Genomic DNA, 10,000 nt, shown 5'->3' on the forward strand with positions numbered 1-10,000 from the left:
ATTTAATTGGGTTGTTTTGTACTAAAACAAAAAGAAAACTTGGATTTGTCATTATTTATAGGTTATTAAATCATTATTTTACTGGTCTGGCCCGCTGCAGATCAAATTGGGCTAAATATGGAACTAAACCAAAATGAGTTTGACAGTGCTGTTGTAGAAGATGACGGTGTTTCCACGGTAACTACAGAGCCTCTGAACGTCCAAATGGGTCATATCTGATGACCATGAAAAGACGACAAACTGTATTTTACACCAATTATTTCATGTATTGGTAGGATTAATGGATTAACAGGTATTAAACAGTTTACGTCAGTAGATGATTTTGTTTGATGGTGGATGTTTGGGTTTTTATGAGTTAATGACAGAACATGAACCTGGAATTTCCCCTTGTGGGACTAAAAAAGGCATATCTTATTTAATGATTAATCAGTGTGAACACAAACACCAGTATCTTTCCACTCTCTTCTCAAATCCTCTCCAAACTTCTCTGAGTAGCAACAGATGAATGCAAGGCTATTCCTCATTCCTCAGCTGCTTTTAATATTTCGACCACAACTTTCAGCGTCAGCGCAGTTAAAAATCACAGCTTCACTGCAGAACACTGAGCGTGTTTAGTCTGTTTTTTGGTTGTTATGAGAGAAAAAAAATCTTCATAGGGAAACGGTGAATTACAGGAGTATTTGGAAGACATGTTTTTCATTTTAGCACACCCAGCCTCTGGATTTTTCACACAGTGTACAAGCGTTGGTTGTAGTTTTTTAGTTGTTTTTCAAAATGGAAGCATGTGTGAAGTCGACAGCAGTGACTGAAACTGAAACAATTACCGATTTTAAGGCTTGCATGTGCAGTGAAATGGCCTCGTAGAACTGATAACTGTCTACATGAGATCTGATGCCACGCAATTAAAGGCTTGTAGAGAGTTCCACAGCAGCAGATGAAGGTGTAAGATACAGCAGGTTTTACAGTTAATTAGATCAAAGAGTGCCATGTTATTAAAGCAGATGCAAAAACATGACACCGAGGCACTGATAGATGTCTACTCTTGAGAAACGTGTCAGTAAAGGTCAGTAGTAGAGAGGAGTTCATGCTGATGCGGCTGATGTGTGTCAACTCAGTGATGGTAAAGATGAAACAACTGTGTTCTTCTAAACTGCACAGAGCAGCCCGACATCAAAGAAATACTGCATGGCTTTGTTGCGCCATAGGAGGATGAATTGTGAGTGTGGATAAAAATAAAATAAAAAAAGATTAAATAATACTCATGCTGCTGTGTCATTTCCATTTCTTTTATTTTTCTATATACACTAACAAAAAAAAGATAAACCCTATCTACTCAATAAAATTAAGGCAACACATTACAATCAATATTATTAATTAAATTTCACTCTGTTATTGAGTAAATGTTAATTAATGAAGCCCTTAATAGTTATCCACGTAATATGAGTAGATTTGAATGCTAAACAAAGTGGAATTAATTAAAAACTAAACAAAAAAATACTGATTTGACACGGAAAAGATAAACTTCCTAATGTGTAAATAGTACTATTAAAAATGTCTTTAATTTCACATTTCAATGTTATATAATTGAGCAATAATTGTATATACTGATCTGTGCATTAAGTTGAGTTCTATCAAAGTGATCAATTAGATTTCTCTATTCAAGTTACTCAAAGAAATATATTTACACCTACTCCTTTTAGGCAAGTTCAGTAGCTGTGAAATCTTTCAGAGATGCTGATTAGAGTTCCCATTATTACAAATCCAGCATGAACTGTTCAGACATTGTTCAGACATTGTTCACACATTGTTCAGTCTATGGCTTTCACTCATGATGCACCTCAACAAAAATACAAAACAAACACATAAAGGCCAATAAACATTAGCAGACACACATTAACCCCAAAATCACAACAACACCCCAACCCTGCTGAGCCCCTGCACAGAAAAACAACACACAATCAAGCAACATGCCCAATACCCACAATGCACTGCAGCAAACATGCCACAATATGCAAATGAACACATGATGATGTTCTATGTACTGAAACTTCCTCACTTTTTTTAAGTTGTTGTTGGAGATGAAGACTATAGCGTTAGAATGAGTCATAATTCAAGTTCTTCAAACTGATGGGTGTAAGTGGATATCTGAAAAATATAATTCATTACTCAAATACTCATTTCTTTTTGTGAAATGAACGTAAATAATAGTTGTAAGTATAAGACAAAATGAACTGTTGGATTTATACGCATTTATTTTGGTACGTCCAACTCAAATAAAAACTTAAGTGATTTTCACAGATTTCTGTTCCCTCCTCGTTTTTGGATGATTTTGTGTGTATTCCTGCTGATTTGTGGCGTTTACAGTACTTTTACAGTATTGTGGCCTTGAACGCCTCTTCATGCGTTTGTGGGCGTTTACTCGGAACACGTGAATGCATCATTGAGTCTATGTACTGGAGTGTGTGTTCACGGACCGTCTGTGTTTTCTCCGCCTTGACGGTCACTGACAGCGGACAAACAGACGAATAAAGCTGCCGACAGTTTTTGTCTAAAATGAAGGAAAAAAGCTGGCCTCGGATCGCTTTAATCCTGTTGTGTGCGGTCGTTTATGTGGTGGTTTTAATCGTAAACGCTTTGGCTGGATCTGGCAGAGGTGAGTTAGCGGTTCATGTGCACAAGTTAGCTAACACTAGTTGAAATAAAGTTAGCTAACACTAGTTGAAATAAAGTTAGCTAACACTAGTTTAACTGAAGTTAGCTAACACTAGTTGAAATAAAGTTAGCTAACACTAGTTTAACTGAAGTTAGCTAACACTAGTTTAAATAAAGTTAGCTAACACTAGTTGAAATAAAGTTAGCTAACACTAGTTTAACTGAAGTTAGCTAACACTAGTTTAAATAAAGTTAGCTAACACTAGTTTAAATAAAGTTAGCTAACACTAGTTTGACTAAAGCTGGAAAAACCATACAGCTTTTTCTAGTTTGGTTTAATATTTCGTGTCTCTTATACAACTTGACGTCTCCTAGTTTTGGAAGCAGAAGGAGACTCCCAGTTACTGATGTAGTTGCTGCTGCTGCTGTTGTTACCGTTGTCATAAACAGTGTGTGGTTTGTACACGAAGCAGCAGAAACTATTTCCATGACTGTTCAGGAAACTTCCTCTGCTTTTGAGTCAGTTGAGTTAAAAAGTACATCAACCGCTTACACACCTCCACAGACATTTGTTTATAGAAGTGAACAGAGAAAAAAAAAAAAGACAAAAAGGTGGTTTGGTTTGTTTTGCTTCAGTTTCAGGGACTCATACAGATAATATAAACACCCATAGGTAGGATAGATAGATGTACACAGACCTATGGAAGGAATGGAACTCACTGAATTACTGCTTATCTGTTTAAAAAAAAAGGGGAGAATTGGAGAATACATAGCCTATGTTTTTGTCATTCTCTTGATATAAAATGCAGATTTACCTGTAGAAGGGTTTTATTTACATTTTCTTCTTTTTTGATGAAGAGATACTAATACAGACAGACAGACAGAGACAGAGAGATTGTAACTCAAACACACTAAAAAGAGTTGCAGTAGAGCCCTAAAACATTTGTTTTTCTGCAAAATTAAGTTTGTTACTACTTTTCTGTAAAAAAAAAAAAAAAAAAAAAAAAAAAGTGTGTGTGTGGGGGGGGGGGATTGGAGAATACATAGCCTATGTTTTTGTCATTCTCTTGATATAAATTGCAGACTTACCTGTAGAAGGGTTTTATTTACATTTTCTTCAGTTTTGATGAAGAGATACTAGTACAGACAGACAGATAGAGAGATTGTAACTCAAACACACTAAAAAGGGTTGTTTTTCTGCTAAATTAAGTTTGTTACAGGAAATATGTAAACAGCATTTAAAAAAAAGTTTGTACAGACCAATTTGCTAAGTATTCAGCCACATGTCCTCCACTCTTGGGTTGACACTATGAACTTTACTGCATCAACCTTCTAGATTACACCAGGTTTCATTCAACACATTATTATTTTGGGATGCTTTTGCCATGTGATCAAAGGTGATATGATATCCAGAGTCTTGCCTGTAGTAGACTTGTATTTGCATTATCTGGAACCTGCATTTTCCTGTGTTTTAATAAAGAGATACTGATACTAGTAGACACATAAACAGATTACATTGCATTACAGCGATGTGATTATTGTTCTAAAAAATGAAGAAAAAGGGTGGTAATAGAGTGGACAATATCCCCTAAACCATACAGTTTATGCAGATGTCCACTATTAGGTTTGTTAATTATTAATTATGAAAGCAACCATATATAGCCTATGGGTTTCTCTTTTTTTTTCTTTTTTTTTTTTTATCAAGATACAGTTGAGATGTAGATTCAGCAACATGTCTTCAGCTTTTGGATAGACACCAGGTTTCATGCAAGACATCTGGAACTTCTCTTATTGTTTGGACGACTGTTTGTCATGTGATCAAAGCTGACATGAAATACTTACTTTTGCCTGTAGAAGGCATTTGATATAAATATTATGAGCTCTAGATAGATAGATAGATGTGTAAAGCCCCTCAGGTTTTCATGTATGCAAATGTGAGTCAAAAAGTCTCACAATGTACAGAAGATGTTTGCTTTACAAATTAATTTTACCAAAGAAATAAGCTATATTCAAATGTGTCTCTACAGCAAGCAACTTACAACCAAAAAACAATCAATATTCCAAAGACAGAATGTCAAAAAGCCATTTGAAGGACTTATGTACTGTAAATGGATAGAAAATCTGTATTACACCCATTAGGGTCAGTGCAGTTACTTGTAGTTGGCCTGTAATGATTTGGATTCCAACTCCACCCAAGTAGAGGTTTAATAAAATCTGTTACATAACATTAAAAAACAACTTAAAAACAAAGCTCTGAAAAATGTGCTTTTCAGAATTTCTGACTTGTATAGTGGTAAGATTCTGGTGAGACAGTTTATGCCATGATACACTGCAAAATAATATAATTTACTCATTTAAGGAAGACTGTCTTAGCATAAAGAACACACCAGTATAAGCATAAAACCTGTACAGTCAAATGGCTAAAGATGAATTACAGCATAGTTATATAACAGTCAGGAGTTAAAGACACCACGAAGCTCAAAGATTTATCATCACTGCTCACAAATCTTTGCATGTGAACTATTACTAAAATGTTTTTTTTGTTTTTCGAGAGCTTGCCAAACATAGTATGATACTCATGTGTGACATTACTGTCCTACATTCCTGCTATTTTACACAGGAAACAGAGTGGAGAAAATTCTTACAATCTACTTGAGTTTGTTAAAAGTAGAGAGATGTTGTTAAATGTTTGAGCTCCGGCACAAAGTCTTCCATTATGCATCCTTAAATAGGCCTGCACAGTTTAGTACATTCTTATTCCTCGCTGTTTTTCTTGTTTTGAATGAATGTCCTTAATTCCTGCCAAAAAAACAAAACAAAAAACAAATAACTCACACCCAACATTTAGTGTTTCAGACAATAGGGTTGTTCCGTCATTGTAGCATTGGTGTGCAGGAACCCCCTTTCCTGTTGCAACATGACAATGCCCAACAAATCTCCAAGTCAGTGCCATGAAATGAAAAAATCATGAACGTGATTGGTCTACAGAGGAAGATGACTAACAAGTTTGGGATGAACTGGAGCACAGACTGGAAACCATGCCAGCATCAGCGGGGCCTCTCATTAAAGTTCTCACAGCTGAACTTCTCTATGTTTTATTCTATTTTATCTTATGTTTATCTCATTGACATTTTAACGCATTTTATCTCACCCCGTTACAGTTTGCTCTGTGTTACTGTCAGCTTGTCAATCATCTGTGAAGCACTTTGGACTGTGCTTATCTGTCTGAAACTTGCTTTACTGATTGAATGTCTGTGTTTTTCCCAGTTTTCTTCCATTCCACTACAGGTAATGTATCGGCCCGCTATGAGACGGACATCACTCCTGCCGGCTGGACCTTCTCTATCTGGGGTGTGATCTACACTTGGCTCACCCTCATCATCATATACATCACCGGATATGTTTTCAGAGGGTACGCCAGCATCCACTGTATTTATTTTTTCCTCAGACTAGAGCAGAGCAGCATGTAATGAAAGTGATCTTTCTCTCTGTCTGTGAATAGATCCTGGCTCAGTGCCTGCTGCCATACGCCTTCTATTTTTGCTGGCTGGCCAACCTGCTGATGAACATGATATGGCTGGTGCTGTGGGACAGAGAGTAGGTGTACTGCCTCCACTACTAACTTGTTTATATATGTATCTGTGCAAAATAAAGCTGATTATTAGAGCAGGGACACCGCTTCAGAGAAGACACTCCTCTTAATGTGTTTAAAATTAGGCAGGATTGCAAACTTGTAATAAATCTCCACAATAATATTTTGACACTCCATTAAGAAAATTTAGTCTACATCTTCCTTACCCTGTATAAATGAGCAGCTTTGGGGTAACTAGTTATATGTAACAGCATTAAATTAAAGGTAAAATACCTAACTTTTCTCGGTTGATGTTTGTAAATGGAGTGTTTGCGCTTCCTGTTGAAGATTAGATAGACAGATACACATGACCATGTCCATTTTACCCCTCTATCCCCTTCTTCAGGTCAGAAAATGTAGTAGGCAGAAGTATTTTTTGGGCATTAGAGGGCCCCAAAATCATTTTAGGGCTGTGCAAGAGACAAATCCACTGGCATGGTGATCTCTCACTTTACTAGACTAATGCCCCGTTTCCACTGCGTGGTATCAGCTCAACTCAGCTTGACTCGGCTCGGCTCGGCCTTTTTGCGTTTCCATTACGAAAAAGGACCTGGAATCTGGTACCCGGTACTACTTCTTTGGTATCACCTCCGCCGAGGTTCCAGGACTGGGGACCAGATACTAAACCGTGATGTATAACACTACAGACCACTGATTGGTCAGACAGACCCGCCGTTTTACAAAAAACAGATGCAGAAGTTGACAGTAAATATAGCGGTACATTAATCCACATGATAACAGCCCAAAACTACACCGTGGTCGGTCGAGGAGATTGAGTCTTTGGTGGCCGATGTAAAAATTTAGACGAGACAACATGCAACGAGCGAGTTTATCAGCAACTCTGAACAGATGACATGGAAATAATGCGCCGCATCGCTATGTCGTCCAGGTACTGTAAAGTCGGTAGTATCTTGTAATGGAAACGGTCTCCAGGAATACCGAGCTGAGTCGAGCTGGTTCCACGTAGTGGAAACGCGGCATAGGAGTATAGGTATAGGACAAATATTTTACAGGGGTGAAAAGAAAAATTAGGAACCTTTCTGATTTTGCAACGTAGAACAGGCTTATACTGTTAAAATATTCTTGTTTGTTCCAGGAAAAAAAAAGTCTAAAAAAAAAGTGCTTTATTGCTAAAGTTATAAGAAGACAATTACACGTTGTCACAGGGAGTAGTCAGGGTGAGTTTATTTGCATTGTTCAAGCAAAGCAAAAATGTAAGTTTTTAATTTGCACAACAAATTGTTCGGAGAAAAGTGTAAAGCTCATATATAGAATATGACAGCTGATGCCATGGCAGATGGCTGTGCTGTCAAATAAGAGATAATGTCTTTCACTGCTGGAAATTCAACAATAGTTTATTTCTAGCATTACTGCACAGTCCTGGTGTTCCACACTTCTCAGTTGTATTGCAGTTTAAAACACTCGCTACAACATTAATTAAAAAAATAAAAATAAAGCATTTACTTTTTCAAGCAGTTAACTAGTAATCTGCAACAAATTACTGGTCAGAAGTAACGCTTTCATTACTGATTATTACCAATATGATTGAAGCTATAGGAGAAAGATCCTGATGAATCCAGGCAGACGCTAATGGACCTGAAACGTCTCACGTGATGCATTCATGGTGTGCTTGGTCTCTCTTGCAGGTTGATGCTGGCAGCTTCTGGTTGTGCTGATACTCATCGTGATTACGAACTACAGTGTTCTGTCCATCTGCTGCGTTGCCACAGATTACTACGGCCTCTGGTTGAAGTCGTACTACCCCAAAGACCTGTGCTGTCTCAGAACTCTGGTAAGACAGGAACAGATCGCTCGTGTGTTACGTACGAACAGTGATCTTAACTCGGTGGATGTTTACATGTGCAGGTCCAGAATGGTTTGGCTGTGTACACCACGTGGACATCCATTGCGTCTCTGATCAACTTCGCGTTGGTTCTCCATTTGTGGGGCGTGGCTCGCAGCACGGCAGCCACGGCCTCCCTCTGCATCCTGTTTGCAGAGATCATGGCATGGTAAGCTTTGGTACATTGACACATTTACATTAAAGTCAGATCTTGAAAACAGGTAATTAATCGTTTTCATGCGTTCCTTTATGGCTGTAGGTTCATCCTGGAGAACTGGGCGTTGGACCGCTGGGTGCGTAACATCGTCACAGTGTACCCGGTGGTGATTGTGGCTCTGGTTGGAAACATCATGAAACATTATAACTCAGCTGACCCAAGCCCCAATTCTATCTTCATGAGTAAGTATAAGTTTAACATAACAGAGAACACTCAGTAGACACTTAGCAGGGTTTTCTCTACCAATATTAAAGCCATTTTGTCCACCACTTGTATCAAATTATTGTAAAGTCAGTGTGGAGGGAATCAAAACTACTTCATGATCTGTTATAACTGGCTTTAGCTGATTTCTACAAGCGATTTTTTTTTTTTGGCATTAATTTAGTATCTGTTCTAGCTTTTCCAAATGTTTTACACAGATGTGATTATAATATTGGTTCAAAACATAATTATATATTTTTATACTACTGTAATAGTGTAAAGCTGTGTGAATATGAGTGCTTGGTGCCACCACAGCAGCCAATATTCCCAAAGACCTCAATGAAAAACACTTCTGGTGTCAACATACTCCCAGTCACTGATATCTGGTCATTAGTGTTTATTCAAGGGATGGTTTATAGCAGCGGTTTCCAGCCTTTTTTGGCTCATGACCCCATTTTAACATCACAAATTTCTGGCAACCCCAGACATTCAAAACGGAGACATTTTTTTGCTAAAATTAATTTAATTTTAATGATGTAATAGTTTGCTATACTATGTTGCAAATAAATGTTAATTTTAGACATTTAGTCTATATAATGTATATTATTGTGGACAGAGGCAGTAAATCCAGATGTAGATTACTGCACAAAGGGAGAATTTGATTTTCCTTGGTCAGGATCTGTCCAGTCAGTCCAGCTGGGATTTACAAGGAGGACAATTAATACTGAACAAACAAGAACTGAAACTATGAATTATGAAAGAGCTGCAGCATCTGAAACTGACCACAGTGAACATTTGACAGATAAACAGAAGCACAGTGCTGCAGTTTCAGCTTCACAGTTTGTCATGTCTGTTATGGATTGGGATTGTCTCTCTCAACTCACCATATAATTTTTATTAGTAAGTAGTTTTGTTTTTTGTTTTTTTTACGAATTACTAGAAATTTCAGGTGACCCCATTTGAATTCCAAGCGACCCCGCATAAGGTCCCGACCCCAAGGTTGAAAAACACTGGTTTATAGAGTTTGTGTTATTAAGGGTCTAAAATTGTACACTTTCAACACCTGTGCACCTTAAATATGAACATAAATCAGTTGAAGAACATAAACTACAGCTATTTGATGTATTTTGTAAACTTTTTATATTATCCATGGGAGAAATTATTTATACAAAAAATCTAGGCTAATTCATTACAAGTAGACCATAATTCAACAAAAAATATTGACTAATTGCTTTCAGATGTCACAAACAAAATCCAAATTTGTTTTATTCTGCAGTTTTTTTTAAAGTAATTTTAATAATAATAATAATGGATTGGATTTATATAGCGCTTTTCTAGACACCCAAAGCGCTTTTATTCATTCGCTCTCACATTCACACTGTGGTGGTGGTAAACTACATTTGTAGCCACAGCCGCCCTGGGACAGGCTGACAGAAGTGTGGCTGCCAATTTGCGC

At 37.3% G+C, this 10,000-nt stretch overlaps 1 pseudogene; it reads left to right on the forward strand.

Moving 5' to 3' along the window:
* LOC115416236 (uncharacterized) overlaps positions 1–10,000 on the forward strand; it is a 23,681-nt pseudogene that overhangs the window by 12,633 nt on the left and 1,048 nt on the right.

This window comes from Sphaeramia orbicularis, unplaced genomic scaffold (assembly GCF_902148855.1).
Source record: "Sphaeramia orbicularis unplaced genomic scaffold, fSphaOr1.1, whole genome shotgun sequence".
NCBI lineage: Eukaryota > Metazoa > Chordata > Actinopteri > Kurtiformes > Apogonidae > Sphaeramia > Sphaeramia orbicularis.